Source organism: Ranitomeya imitator, chromosome 5, assembly GCF_032444005.1.
Source record: "Ranitomeya imitator isolate aRanImi1 chromosome 5, aRanImi1.pri, whole genome shotgun sequence".
NCBI lineage: Eukaryota > Metazoa > Chordata > Amphibia > Anura > Dendrobatidae > Ranitomeya > Ranitomeya imitator.
In genome coordinates, this window is record NC_091286.1 from 704,637,023 (window position 1) to 704,650,586 (window position 13,564).

The window sequence follows — 13,564 nt, forward strand, 5'->3', positions numbered from 1 at the left end:
AACGGTTGTGTTTTATACTCTTCATCATTACATTTCATCTAAATGCCCCTGTCTACAGCAAACCCTTTTGGCTCAAAAAAACACTGGTTAAAACCCTGAATCCCAGTTCAACTCATGCCGCTAAAGGACCAGAAGGCCTTTACGACGTCTCAAAATTTTCTATAAACAAACCATAAAAGGTCAATGGTTCTCCTTGGGATTGTGCTACATCACAACTTTTTTCACTCTCCCCCAGTTTGATTCTCCATGTACTTAGAAAGGATTTGCTAGAACGTTTACTGTTATTGCAGAAAATGTAAAAAAAAAATGCGCGCTTACGTAAGCGTTGGTGGTATAGTGGTGAGCATAGCTGCCTTCCAAGCAGTTGACCCGGGTTTGATTCCCGGCCAACGCATGGCTTGCTTTTTCACCATTGGTGTTGCGTTTATTCTCTTTTAATGTTTTGTGTTCAAGCTCATGCTCTACTCTCTTCTTACAGTTTAGCAACCACAAAAAGGAGAAAAAAACGAAGAGAAGCGTTCTTAGCTTTTTCAACACTTCATCTAAACCATTTGCTGCTCATCAGTTATTGTTTGAAACTTAGTAGGGTTAGTCCGCAATACAAAAGCAATGCCAAGGTAAACATTGGTATTGTGCTGGTTGGTGTAGCTTCTGTCAAAAGCAAACGCGTTTTGGCTCAAAAATTACTGGTCAAAACCCTGAATCCTGGATCAACTTGTGCCAAAGGACCAGAAGGCCTTCACGACCTCTCAGCAGTTTCTATAAACAAACAAAGCCATAAAAGGTCAATGGTTCTCTTTTGGGATTGTGCTACATCGCAACTTTTTTCTTCAAACTATGCAAGTTTTTTTCACTGTCCCCAATTTGATTCTCCATGTACATAGAAAGGGGTTGCTAGAAAGTTGCCCAACTGTATTTGTAGGGCACCAATCACGTTGTAGACTCCTTAAATGTTCTTCCAGTATGCAAAAATGGAATCCACACTTAAAAAAAAAAAAAAAAAAAAAGCTTGCACTGGCATGTGTGATTGTATATGAAAATTGTGACCTGGTGTGACGTGAAACTGACGATATGTTTGCCAGGTTTGGGGGATTAGCTCAAGTGGTAGAGCGCTCGCTTAGCATGCGAGAGGTAGCGGGATCGATGCCCGCATTCTCCAATACTACCGCTGAATTCCTTTTTCGCTGGGTTGAATGAATCATTTTTACCACCTGCTCGTGGCACCCATGGCCAAACCTAGTGGGCTTTCAACAATCCTTCGATAGCTCAGCTGGTAGAGCGGAGGACTGTAGCTCTAAATTAGCAATCCTTAGGTCGCTGGTTCAATTCCGGCTAGAAGGAAGTTTTGTTTATCCTATCTCATCCAGAAGGTTTTTCTCCAGTTTGTCTCGTGAATTCAAAACATCGTCAGCAAAATGGCTTTTACTTGAGGGAGATGCTTAGCACAAATGCAAAAACTTCTTCAACTGAAGCAAAAGGGTGCAACGTCCCTGGGTGGACTCGAACCACCAACCTTTCGGTTAACAGCCGAACGCGCTAACCGATTGCGCCACAGAGACATGATTTTCAACAAAAACAAACATTTGCAAAGCACCAAGAATAATTTAGTTGCCAACAGATAAGAAATGGCTGATAAATTACATGACATAGACCAGAAGGCAGGCAGTAATTAGACTTCAACTCTGAGCATCCTCCACCATAAGCAGAGTGGCGCAGCGGAAGCGTGCTGGGCCCATAACCCAGAGGTCGATGGATCGAAACCATCCTCTGCTAAACGGTTGTGTTTTATACTCTTCATCATTACATTTCATCTAAATGCCCCTGTCTACAGCAAACCCTTTTGGCTCAAAAAAACACTGGTTAAAACCCTGAATCCCAGTTCAACTCATGCCGCTAAAGGACCAGAAGGCCTTTACGACGTCTCAAAATTTTCTATAAACAAACCATAAAAGGTCAATGGTTCTCCTTGGGATTGTGCTACATCACAACTTTTTTCACTCTCCCCCAGTTTGATTCTCCATGTACTTAGAAAGGATTTGCTAGAACGTTTACTGTTATTGCAGAAAATGTAAAAAAAAAATGCGCGCTTACGTAAGCGTTGGTGGTATAGTGGTGAGCATAGCTGCCTTCCAAGCAGTTGACCCGGGTTCGATTCCCGGCCAACGCATGGCTTGCTTTTTCACCATTGGTGTTGCGTTTATTCTCTTTTAATGTTTTGTGTTCAAGCTCATGCTCTACTCTCTTCTTACAGTTTAGCAACCACAAAAAGGAGAAAAAAACGAAGAGAAGCGTTCTTAGCTTTTTCAACACTTCATCTAAACCATTTGCTGCTCATCAGTTATTGTTTGAAACTTAGTAGGGTTAGTCCGCAATACAAAAGCAATGCCAAGGTAAACATTGGTATTGTGCTGGTTGGTGTAGCTTCTGTCAAAAGCAAACGCGTTTTGGCTCAAAAATTACTGGTCAAAACCCATCAGGACTACAAGATCCCAGGTACTTTCAGCTGCGTCACTTCTAATGTGGTGTACCTAATTATATGTACTAAATGTCCAACTGGGGGTCTGTATGTGGGGGAGACAGGGCAGAAGCTTAGAACAAGAATGAACTCCCATCGCCATACAATAAGAGAAAAAAGAATGGATCTACCGGTGGCAATACATTTCTGTCTCCCAAATCATAACATTATGGACATGAAATTACTTGTATTGAAAGGAAACTTCAAATCGCAGAAAGACAGGAGAGTCTGGGAATATAAACTGATGACGACCTTTGACACTCTTAATGCAGGAATGAATGTGTCACATGGATTTATGTCTTTTTACATCAACTAAGGAACTTGCCCCTCAGACCATGAAGGGTCATTAAAACAGAGACCCTAATCACAGGACAATAAAACAATCCTTATCTAAGAATTGGCCCAATATTTATGGACGTAACTGTTTATCACCCATGGTAATTCTGCTTCATGTCACCTGGCTTATCCATGGGTTTTTTTTTTTTTTTTCCTATACTATGTTGTGCATAAATATGTGATTCTTCAGAATTTGTTTTAGTCTTTGCCTGATGAAGAGACCTGTGTAGTCTCGAAAGCTTGCAATTTGTTACCATCTTTTCAGTTAGCCATTAAAAGGTATCAACCACTGAGGACTCTCAATTCTAAATATTTTTCTATCCACTGGCTAACACGGTACCAAGATATATTTCTTTCCTGTATCAAAATGGAGGATACCAGAATGTACCGCATCTTTATGGAACTAAAACCACTTCTGAAGAAACGTGCACAAATGGACAGTGACATTTTTTTCCTATCTAAATGCAAAAAGGAGAATCTAATTCCCAAAGGACTCTGGATTACAAACCCAATTCTTCATACCTACAATACCCATTATGCACAGAACCTGTGTCACAGGACTTCTGAGAGATTAAGGAATCATCTTTTGCATGTCTGCTACAGCATAAAGAGTAAAGTCCAAGGGCAATTTGAAACTCTGAGGAAAACACTTACAGAAGATGCAGAGCAAAAATTACAACTATATTACAACAAACTACGGACCCATCTAATTCATAACAAGGAAAAGAAACTGCACAGATTGCGCCTCAATTCAGGACTCTATGCAAACAGATACAAAAAGCCAAAACCTGACAACTTGGACAACCACTCCATTCCAGGCACAAATAACTGTGTCATTAATCTCTCAGATCATAAACCCAACAAAGTGGAGCTGGCCGTGCTTTCCAGAGGACTCTCATTTTGTCCCACTAAAGCCCTGGATAAAACTGAACTCTGCAGTGATATGGAACATTTTTTCAGGAGACTGCGTCTGAGGGAATATTTCAGTGATGCAGAAGATTCAGAACCCACCTGGACTGAAGGAAAAGGGATCCTAACAACAAAGAAGAGGTCAGACTGGACACCTCCACCTGGACGCAATCCTCATTTGGATAACTATATAGACTCCTTCAGATATTTGATAAAATCCACCATCATAGATACTAACAGGAGACAAGAATCCAACATCAGTGCCCAGGAGAGAAAGGCCATACAGTCTCTGAAAACCAGCAAAGAAATCATCATCAAACCTGCTGACAAGGGAGGTGCAATAGTCATGATGAACACATCAGACTATATGAAGGAAGCAAACAGACAACTTATGGACACACGCTACTACAAAAAATTGGAGTCGGATCCTACACAGGATTATTACAAGGAACTAAACAAGTTGGTATCTTGTCTGCCCGACGAATCCATAAGAACCAATGACCTGATACCAGAAAGTCCAAGAACAGGGACATTCTACATGCTTCCCAAAATCCACAAATCTGGAAACCCAGGAAGACCAATTATTTCGTGTGTGGGCACCCTTACTGAGCAGGTATCTGGATGGGTAGAGGGTATTCTTAAACCCCTGGTAAAAGATACACCCAGCTTCATTCAGGACACAACTGACCTACTGAATAAACTATCAGCAATAGGTCCTCTACCAGAAGGAACCATCCTGGCCACCATGGATGTGGAATCTTTGTACTCCAATATCCCACACCAGGATGGATTAAATGCCTGCAAATTCTTCCTGGAAAACGCAGGGACTGATGCAAATTCTGTGGTGAAACTTATAAAATTCATCCTCACCCACAATTACTTTGAGTTTGACAAGAAGATCTATCTACAGGAGACTGGCACAGCAATGGGAAGTAAAATGGCCCCACAGTATGCAAATCTTTTCATGGCCAAGCTTGAAAGCGACTTTTTGTCCTCATGCCCCATCAGGCCTCTGGCGTACTACCGCTACATTGATGACATTTTAATCATCTGGACGGAGTCTGAGCCGCAGCTAAAGACGTTCCATGAACAGTTTAATCAATTTCATCCTACCATCAACTTGACACTCAACTACTCCTGCACTGAAATTAACTTTTTGGACACCATCATTAGGCTGCAGAAAAATGAAATAGAGACATCCCTGTATCAGAAGCCAATCGACCGCCCAACATACCTTAAATGGGACAGTTTCCATCCAAAACACATAAAAAACTCTATTGTCTACAGCCAAGCCATCAGATACAATCGTATATGTTCCAACCCCATGGATAGGGATGAGCACCTTGGTCGCCTCAGAAAGATCTTTTTGAATCAGGGCTACCATCCAAGAACAATTGAAAATCAGATCACAAGAGCCACCAGAATATCAAGGAATCACCTGCTACATTACAAAACTAAAGAAGAAAATAACCGGGTACCTCTAGTGGTTACCTACAACCCAAATCTGGAGGTGCTAAGGGGAGCTGCACGGAAATTACAACCTTTACTGCAAAAAGATGCCCGATTACAATCCATTTTTCCAGACCCCCCACTACTGTGTTTTAGGCAGCCCCCAAATCTAAGAAGCATCATTGTCAGGAGCTCCCTGTCCTCTCCAACAGCTGCAGGAACCTTTCCTTGCAACCAGAAAAAATGTAAAACCTGTCCATTTATAATGACCACAGACAAGATAACGATCCCCAATTCACATCAGGACTACAAGATCCCAGGTACTTTCAGCTGCGTCACTTCTAATGTGGTGTACCTAATTATATGTACTAAATGTCCAACTGGGGGTCTGTATGTGGGGGAGACAGGGCAGAAGCTTAGAACAAGAATGAACTCCCATCGCCATACAATAAGAGAAAAAAGAATGGATCTACCGGTGGCAATACATTTCTGTCTCCCAAATCATAACATTATGGACATGAAATTACTTGTATTGAAAGGAAACTTCAAATCGCAGAAAGACAGGAGAGTCTGGGAATATAAACTGATGACGACCTTTGACACTCTTAATGCAGGAATGAATGTGTCACATGGATTTATGTCTTTTTACATCAACTAAGGAACTTGCCCCTCAGACCATGAAGGGTCATTAAAACAGAGACCCTAATCACAGGACAATAAAACAATCCTTATCTAAGAATTGGCCCAATATTTATGGACGTAACTGTTTATCACCCATGGTAATTCTGCTTCATGTCACCTGGCTTATCCATGGGTTTTTTTTTTTTTTTTTTTCCTATACTATGTTGTGCATAAATATGTGATTCTTCAGAATTTGTTTTAGTCTTTGCCTGATGAAGAGACCTGTGTAGTCTCGAAAGCTTGCAATTTGTTACCATCTTTTCAGTTAGCCATTAAGAAGTATCAACCACTGAGGACTCTCAATTCTAAATATTGGTCAAAACCCTGAATCCTGGATCAACTTGTGCCAAAGGACCAGAAGGCCTTCACGACCTCTCAGCAGTTTCTATAAACAAACAAAGCCATAAAAGGTCAATGGTTCTCTTTTGGGATTGTGCTACATCGCAACTTTTTTCTTCAAACTATGCAAGTTTTTTTCACTGTCCCCAATTTGATTCTCCATGTACATAGAAAGGGGTTGCTAGAAAGTTGCCCAACTGTATTTGTAGGGCACCAATCACGTTGTAGACTCCTTAAATGTTCTTCCAGTATGCAAAAATGGAATCCACAATTTAAAAAAAAAAAAAAAAAAAAAAAAAAAAAAAAGCTTGCACTGGCATGTGTGATTGTATATGAAAATTGTGACCTGGTGTGACGTGAAACTGACGATATGTTTGCCAGGTTTGGGGGATTAGCTCAAGTGGTAGAGCGCTCGCTTAGCATGCGAGAGGTAGCGGGATCGATGCCCGCATTCTCCAATACTACCGCTGAATTCCTTTTTCGCTGGGTTGAATGAATCATTTTTACCACCTGCTCGTGGCACCCATGGCCAAACCTAGTGGGCTTTCAACAATCCTTCGATAGCTCAGCTGGTAGAGCGGAGGACTGTAGCTCTAAATTAGCAATCCTTAGGTCGCTGGTTCAATTCCGGCTCGAAGGAAGTTTTGTTTATCCTATCTCATCCAGAAGGTTTTTCTCCAGTTTGTCTCGTGAATTCAAAACATCGTCAGCAAAATGGCTTTTACTTGAGGGAGATGCTTAGCACAAATGCAAAAACTTCTTCAACTGAAGCAAAAGGGTGCAACGTCCCTGGGTGGACTCGAACCACCAACCTTTCGGTTAACAGCCGAACGCGCTAACCGATTGCGCCACAGAGACATGATTTTCAACAAAAACAAACATTTGCAAAGCACCAAGAATAATTTAGTTGCCAACAGATAAGAAATGGCTGATAAATTACATGACATAGACCAGAAGGCAGGCAGTAATTAGACTTCAACTCTGAGCATCCTCCACCATAAGCAGAGTGGCGCAGCGGAAGCGTGCTGGGCCCATAACCCAGAGGTCGATGGATCGAAACCATCCTCTGCTAAACGGTTGTGTTTTATACTCTTCATCATTACATTTCATCTAAATGCCCCTGTCTACAGCAAACCCTTTTGGCTCAAAAAAACACTGGTTAAAACCCTGAATCCCAGTTCAACTCATGCCGCTAAAGGACCAGAAGGCCTTTACGACGTCTCAAAATTTTCTATAAACAAACCATAAAAGGTCAATGGTTCTCCTTGGGATTGTGCTACATCACAACTTTTTTCACTCTCCCCCAGTTTGATTCTCCATGTACTTAGAAAGGATTTGCTAGAACGTTTACTGTTATTGCAGAAAATGTAAAAAAAAAATGCGCGCTTACGTAAGCGTTGGTGGTATAGTGGTGAGCATAGCTGCCTTCCAAGCAGTTGACCCGGGTTCGATTCCCGGCCAACGCATGGCTTGCTTTTTCACCATTGGTGTTGCGTTTATTCTCTTTTAATGTTTTGTGTTCAAGCTCATGCTCTACTCTCTTCTTACAGTTTAGCAACCACAAAAAGGAGAAAAAAACGAAGAGAAGCGTTCTTAGCTTTTTCAACACTTCATCTAAACCATTTGCTGCTCATCAGTTATTGTTTGAAACTTAGTAGGGTTAGTCCGCAATACAAAAGCAATGCCAAGGTAAACATTGGTATTGTGCTGGTTGGTGTAGCTTCTGTCAAAAGCAAACGCGTTTTGGCTCAAAAATTACTGGTCAAAACCCTGAATCCTGGATCAACTTGTGCCAAAGGACCAGAAGGCCTTCACGACCTCTCAGCAGTTTCTATAAACAAACAAAGCCATAAAAGGTCAATGGTTCTCTTTTGGGATTGTGCTACATCGCAACTTTTTTCTTCAAACTATGCAAGTTTTTTTCACTGTCCCCAATTTGATTCTCCATGTACATAGAAAGGGGTTGCTAGAAAGTTGCCCAACTGTATTTGTAGGGCACCAATCACGTTGTAGACTCCTTAAATGTTCTTCCAGTATGCAAAAATGGAGTCCACAATTTAAAAAAAAAAAAAAAAAAAAAAAAAGCTTGCACTGGCATGTGTGATTGTATATGAAAATTGTGACCTGGTGTGACGTGAAACTGACGATATGTTTGCCAGGTTTGGGGGATTAGCTCAAGTGGTAGAGCGCTCGCTTAGCATGCGAGAGGTAGCGGGATCGATGCCCGCATTCTCCAATACTACCGCTGAATTCCTTTTTCGCTGGGTTGAATGAATCATTTTTACCACCTGCTCGTGGCACCCATGGCCAAACCTAGTGGGCTTTCAACAATCCTTCGATAGCTCAGCTGGTAGAGCGGAGGACTGTAGCTCTAAATTAGCAATCCTTAGGTCGCTGGTTCAATTCCGGCTCGAAGGAAGTTTTGTTTATCCTATCTCATCCAGAAGGTTTTTCTCCAGTTTGTCTCGTGAATTCAAAACATCGTCAGCAAAATGGCTTTTACTTGAGGGAGATGCTTAGCACAAATGCAAAAACTTCTTCAACTGAAGCAAAAGGGTGCAACGTCCCTGGGTGGACTCGAACCACCAACCTTTCGGTTAACAGCCGAACGCGCTAACCGATTGCGCCACAGAGACATGATTTTCAACAAAAACAAACATTTGCAAAGCACCAAGAATAATTTAGTTGCCAACAGATAAGAAATGGCTGATAAATTACATGACATAGACCAGAAGGCAGGCAGTAATTAGACTTCAACTCTGAGCATCCTCCACCATAAGCAGAGTGGCGCAGCGGAAGCGTGCTGGGCCCATAACCCAGAGGTCGATGGATCGAAACCATCCTCTGCTAAACGGTTGTGTTTTATACTCTTCATCATTACATTTCATCTAAATGCCCCTGTCTACAGCAAACCCTTTTGGCTCAAAAAAACACTGGTTAAAACCCTGAATCCCAGTTCAACTCATGCCGCTAAAGGACCAGAAGGCCTTTACGACGTCTCAAAATTTTCTATAAACAAACCATAAAAGGTCAATGGTTCTCCTTGGGATTGTGCTACATCACAACTTTTTTCACTCTCCCCCAGTTTGATTCTCCATGTACTTAGAAAGGATTTGCTAGAACGTTTACTGTTATTGCAGAAAATGTAAAAAAAAAATGCGCGCTTACGTAAGCGTTGGTGGTATAGTGGTGAGCATAGCTGCCTTCCAAGCAGTTGACCCGGGTTCGATTCCCGGCCAACGCATGGCTTGCTTTTTCACCATTGGTGTTGCGTTTATTCTCTTTTAATGTTTTGTGTTCAAGCTCATGCTCTACTCTCTTCTTACAGTTTAGCAACCACAAAAAGGAGAAAAAAACGAAGAGAAGCGTTCTTAGCTTTTTCAACACTTCATCTAAACCATTTGCTGCTCATCAGTTATTGTTTGAAACTTAGTAGGGTTAGTCCGCAATACAAAAGCAATGCCAAGGTAAACATTGGTATTGTGCTGGTTGGTGTAGCTTCTGTCAAAAGCAAACGCGTTTTGGCTCAAAAATTACTGGTCAAAACCCTGAATCCTGGATCAACTTGTGCCAAAGGACCAGAAGGCCTTCACGACCTCTCAGCAGTTTCTATAAACAAACAAAGCCATAAAAGGTCAATGGTTCTCTTTTGGGATTGTGCTACATCGCAACTTTTTTCTTCAAACTATGCAAGTTTTTTTCACTGTCCCCAATTTGATTCTCCATGTACATAGAAAGGGGTTGCTAGAAAGTTGCCCAACTGTATTTGTAGGGCACCAATCACGTTGTAGACTCCTTAAATGTTCTTCCAGTATGCAAAAATGGAATCCACAATTAAAAAAAAAAAAAAAAAAAAAAAAAAAAAAAAGCTTGCACTGGCATGTGTGATTGTATATGAAAATTGTGACCTGGTGTGACGTGAAACTGACGATATGTTTGCCAGGTTTGGGGGATTAGCTCAAGTGGTAGAGCGCTCGCTTAGCATGCGAGAGGTAGCGGGATCGATGCCCGCATTCTCCAATACTACCGCTGAATTCCTTTTTCGCTGGGTTGAATGAATCATTTTTACCACCTGCTCGTGGCACCCATGGCCAAACCTAGTGGGCTTTCAACAATCCTTCGATAGCTCAGCTGGTAGAGCGGAGGACTGTAGCTCTAAATTAGCAATCCTTAGGTCGCTGGTTCAATTCCGGCTCGAAGGAAGTTTTGTTTATCCTATCTCATCCAGAAGGTTTTTCTCCAGTTTGTCTCGTGAATTCAAAACATCGTCAGCAAAATGGCTTTTACTTGAGGGAGATGCTTAGCACAAATGCAAAAACTTCTTCAACTGTAGCTTACTACTGAAGCAAAAGGGTGCAACGTCCCTGGGTGGACTCGAACCACCAACCTTTCGGTTAACAGCCGAACGCGCTAACCGATTGCGCCACAGAGACATGATTTTCAACAAAAACAAACATTTGCAAAGCACCAAGAATAATTTAGTTGCCAACAGATAAGAAATGGCTGATAAATTACATGACATAGACCAGAAGGCAGGCAGTAATTAGACTTCAACTCTGAGCATCCTCCACCATAAGCAGAGTGGCGCAGCGGAAGCGTGCTGGGCCCATAACCCAGAGGTCGATGGATCGAAACCATCCTCTGCTAAACGGTTGTGTTTTATACTCTTCATCATTACATTTCATCTAAATGCCCCTGTCTACAGCAAACCCTTTTGGCTCAAAAAAACACTGGTTAAAACCCTGAATCCCAGTTCAACTCATGCCGCTAAAGGACCAGAAGGCCTTTACGACGTCTCAAAATTTTCTATAAACAAACCATAAAAGGTCAATGGTTCTCCTTGGGATTGTGCTACATCACAACTTTTTTCACTCTCCCCCAGTTTGATTCTCCATGTACTTAGAAAGGATTTGCTAGAACGTTTACTGTTATTGCAGAAAATGTAAAAAAAAAATGCGCGCTTACGTAAGCGTTGGTGGTATAGTGGTGAGCATAGCTGCCTTCCAAGCAGTTGACCCGGGTTCGATTCCCGGCCAACGCATGGCTTGCTTTTTCACCATTGGTGTTGCGTTTATTCTCTTTTAATGTTTTGTGTTCAAGCTCATGCTCTACTCTCTTCTTACAGTTTAGCAACCACAAAAAGGAGAAAAAAACGAAGAGAAGCGTTCTTAGCTTTTTCAACACTTCATCTAAACCATTTGCTGCTCATCAGTTATTGTTTGAAACTTAGTAGGGTTAGTCCGCAATACAAAAGCAATGCCAAGGTAAACATTGGTATTGTGCTGGTTGGTGTAGCTTCTGTCAAAAGCAAACGCGTTTTGGCTCAAAAATTACTGGTCAAAACCCTGAATCCTGGATCAACTTGTGCCAAAGGACCAGAAGGCCTTCACGACCTCTCAGCAGTTTCTATAAACAAACAAAGCCATAAAAGGTCAATGGTTCTCTTTTGGGATTGTGCTACATCGCAACTTTTTTCTTCAAACTATGCAAGTTTTTTTCACTGTCCCCAATTTGATTCTCCATGTACATAGAAAGGGGTTGCTAGAAAGTTGCCCAACTGTATTTGTAGGGCACCAATCACGTTGTAGACTCCTTAAATGTTCTTCCAGTATGCAAAAATGGAATCCACACTTAAAAAAAAAAAAAAAAAAAAAGCTTGCACTGGCATGTGTGATTGTATATGAAAATTGTGACCTGGTGTGACGTGAAACTGACGATATGTTTGCCAGGTTTGGGGGATTAGCTCAAGTGGTAGAGCGCTCGCTTAGCATGCGAGAGGTAGCGGGATCGATGCCCGCATTCTCCAATACTACCGCTGAATTCCTTTTTCGCTGGGTTGAATGAATCATTTTTACCACCTGCTCGTGGCACCCATGGCCAAACCTAGTGGGCTTTCAACAATCCTTCGATAGCTCAGCTGGTAGAGCGGAGGACTGTAGCTCTAAATTAGCAATCCTTAGGTCGCTGGTTCAATTCCGGCTCGAAGGAAGTTTTGTTTATCCTATCTCATCCAGAAGGTTTTTCTCCAGTTTGTCTCGTGAATTCAAAACATCGTCAGCAAAATGGCTTTTACTTGAGGGAGATGCTTAGCACAAATGCAAAAACTTCTTCAACTGAAGCAAAAGGGTGCAACGTCCCTGGGTGGACTCGAACCACCAACCTTTCGGTTAACAGCCGAACGCGCTAACCGATTGCGCCACAGAGACATGATTTTCAACAAAAACAAACATTTGCAAAGCACCAAGAATAATTTAGTTGCCAACAGATAAGAAATGGCTGATAAATTACATGACATAGACCAGAAGGCAGGCAGTAATTAGACTTCAACTCTGAGCATCCTCCACCATAAGCAGAGTGGCGCAGCGGAAGCGTGCTGGGCCCATAACCCAGAGGTCGATGGATCGAAACCATCCTCTGCTAAACGGTTGTGTTTTATACTCTTCATCATTACATTTCATCTAAATGCCCCTGTCTACAGCAAACCCTTTTGGCTCAAAAAAACACTGGTTAAAACCCTGAATCCCAGTTCAACTCATGCCGCTAAAGGACCAGAAGGCCTTTACGACGTCTCAAAATTTTCTATAAACAAACCATAAAAGGTCAATGGTTCTCCTTGGGATTGTGCTACATCACAACTTTTTTCACTCTCCCCCAGTTTGATTCTCCATGTACTTAGAAAGGATTTGCTAGAACGTTTACTGTTATTGCAGAAAATGTAAAAAAAAAATGCGCGCTTACGTAAGCGTTGGTGGTATAGTGGTGAGCATAGCTGCCTTCCAAGCAGTTGACCCGGGTTCGATTCCCGGCCAACGCATGGCTTGCTTTTTCACCATTGGTGTTGCGTTTATTCTCTTTTAATGTTTTGTGTTCAAGCTCATGCTCTACTCTCTTCTTACAGTTTAGCAACCACAAAAAGGAGAAAAAAACGAAGAGAAGCGTTCTTAGCTTTTTCAACACTTCATCTAAACCATTTGCTGCTCATCAGTTATTGTTTGAAACTTAGTAGGGTTAGTCCGCAATACAAAAGCAATGCCAAGGTAAACATTGGTATTGTGCTGGTTGGTGTAGCTTCTGTCAAAAGCAAACGCGTTTTGGCTCAAAAATTACTGGTCAAAACCCTGAATCCTGGATCAACTTGTGCCAAAGGACCAGAAGGCCTTCACGACCTCTCAGCAGTTTCTATAAACAAACAAAGCCATAAAAGGTCAATGGTTCTCTTTTGGGATTGTGCTACATCGCAACTTTTTTCTTCAAACTATGCAAGTTTTTTTCACTGTCCCCAATTTGATTCTCCATGTACATAGAAAGGGGTTGCTAGAAAGTTGCCCAACTGTA

At 41.8% G+C, this 13,564-nt stretch overlaps 14 non-coding genes across 14 annotated transcripts; all 14 read left to right on the plus strand.

Moving 5' to 3' along the window:
* The first annotated feature begins 1,086 nt into the window (after positions 1-1,086).
* On the plus strand, positions 1,087-1,159 carry TRNAA-AGC (transfer RNA alanine (anticodon AGC)). The gene has a single exon. It is a non-coding gene; the product is annotated as a tRNA-Ala (tRNA).
* Positions 1,160-2,095: 936 nt separating this feature from the next.
* On the plus strand, positions 2,096-2,167 carry TRNAG-UCC (transfer RNA glycine (anticodon UCC)). The gene has a single exon. It is a non-coding gene; the product is annotated as a tRNA-Gly (tRNA).
* A 4,447-nt stretch (positions 2,168-6,614) lies between these two features.
* TRNAA-AGC (transfer RNA alanine (anticodon AGC)) lies at positions 6,615-6,687 on the plus strand. The gene has a single exon. It is a non-coding gene; the product is annotated as a tRNA-Ala (tRNA).
* A 96-nt stretch (positions 6,688-6,783) lies between these two features.
* On the plus strand, positions 6,784-6,869 carry TRNAY-GUA (transfer RNA tyrosine (anticodon GUA)). The gene is given in 2 exon segments: positions 6,784-6,820; positions 6,834-6,869. It is a non-coding gene; the product is annotated as a tRNA-Tyr (tRNA).
* Positions 6,870-7,623: 754 nt separating this feature from the next.
* Positions 7,624-7,695, plus strand: TRNAG-UCC (transfer RNA glycine (anticodon UCC)). Its single transcript has one exon. It is a non-coding gene; the product is annotated as a tRNA-Gly (tRNA).
* Positions 7,696-8,392: 697 nt separating this feature from the next.
* On the plus strand, positions 8,393-8,465 carry TRNAA-AGC (transfer RNA alanine (anticodon AGC)). The gene has a single exon. It is a non-coding gene; the product is annotated as a tRNA-Ala (tRNA).
* A 96-nt stretch (positions 8,466-8,561) lies between these two features.
* Positions 8,562-8,647, plus strand: TRNAY-GUA (transfer RNA tyrosine (anticodon GUA)). Its single transcript is given in 2 exon segments — positions 8,562-8,598; positions 8,612-8,647. It is a non-coding gene; the product is annotated as a tRNA-Tyr (tRNA).
* Positions 8,648-9,401: 754 nt separating this feature from the next.
* On the plus strand, positions 9,402-9,473 carry TRNAG-UCC (transfer RNA glycine (anticodon UCC)). Its single transcript has one exon. It is a non-coding gene; the product is annotated as a tRNA-Gly (tRNA).
* Positions 9,474-10,176: 703 nt separating this feature from the next.
* On the plus strand, positions 10,177-10,249 carry TRNAA-AGC (transfer RNA alanine (anticodon AGC)). The gene has a single exon. It is a non-coding gene; the product is annotated as a tRNA-Ala (tRNA).
* A 96-nt stretch (positions 10,250-10,345) lies between these two features.
* TRNAY-GUA (transfer RNA tyrosine (anticodon GUA)) lies at positions 10,346-10,431 on the plus strand. Its single transcript is given in 2 exon segments — positions 10,346-10,382; positions 10,396-10,431. It is a non-coding gene; the product is annotated as a tRNA-Tyr (tRNA).
* Positions 10,432-11,198: 767 nt separating this feature from the next.
* On the plus strand, positions 11,199-11,270 carry TRNAG-UCC (transfer RNA glycine (anticodon UCC)). Its single transcript has one exon. It is a non-coding gene; the product is annotated as a tRNA-Gly (tRNA).
* A 692-nt stretch (positions 11,271-11,962) lies between these two features.
* On the plus strand, positions 11,963-12,035 carry TRNAA-AGC (transfer RNA alanine (anticodon AGC)). Its single transcript has one exon. It is a non-coding gene; the product is annotated as a tRNA-Ala (tRNA).
* Positions 12,036-12,131: 96 nt separating this feature from the next.
* Positions 12,132-12,217, plus strand: TRNAY-GUA (transfer RNA tyrosine (anticodon GUA)). The gene is given in 2 exon segments: positions 12,132-12,168; positions 12,182-12,217. It is a non-coding gene; the product is annotated as a tRNA-Tyr (tRNA).
* Positions 12,218-12,971: 754 nt separating this feature from the next.
* TRNAG-UCC (transfer RNA glycine (anticodon UCC)) lies at positions 12,972-13,043 on the plus strand. The gene has a single exon. It is a non-coding gene; the product is annotated as a tRNA-Gly (tRNA).
* Positions 13,044-13,564: the final 521 nt, after the last annotated feature.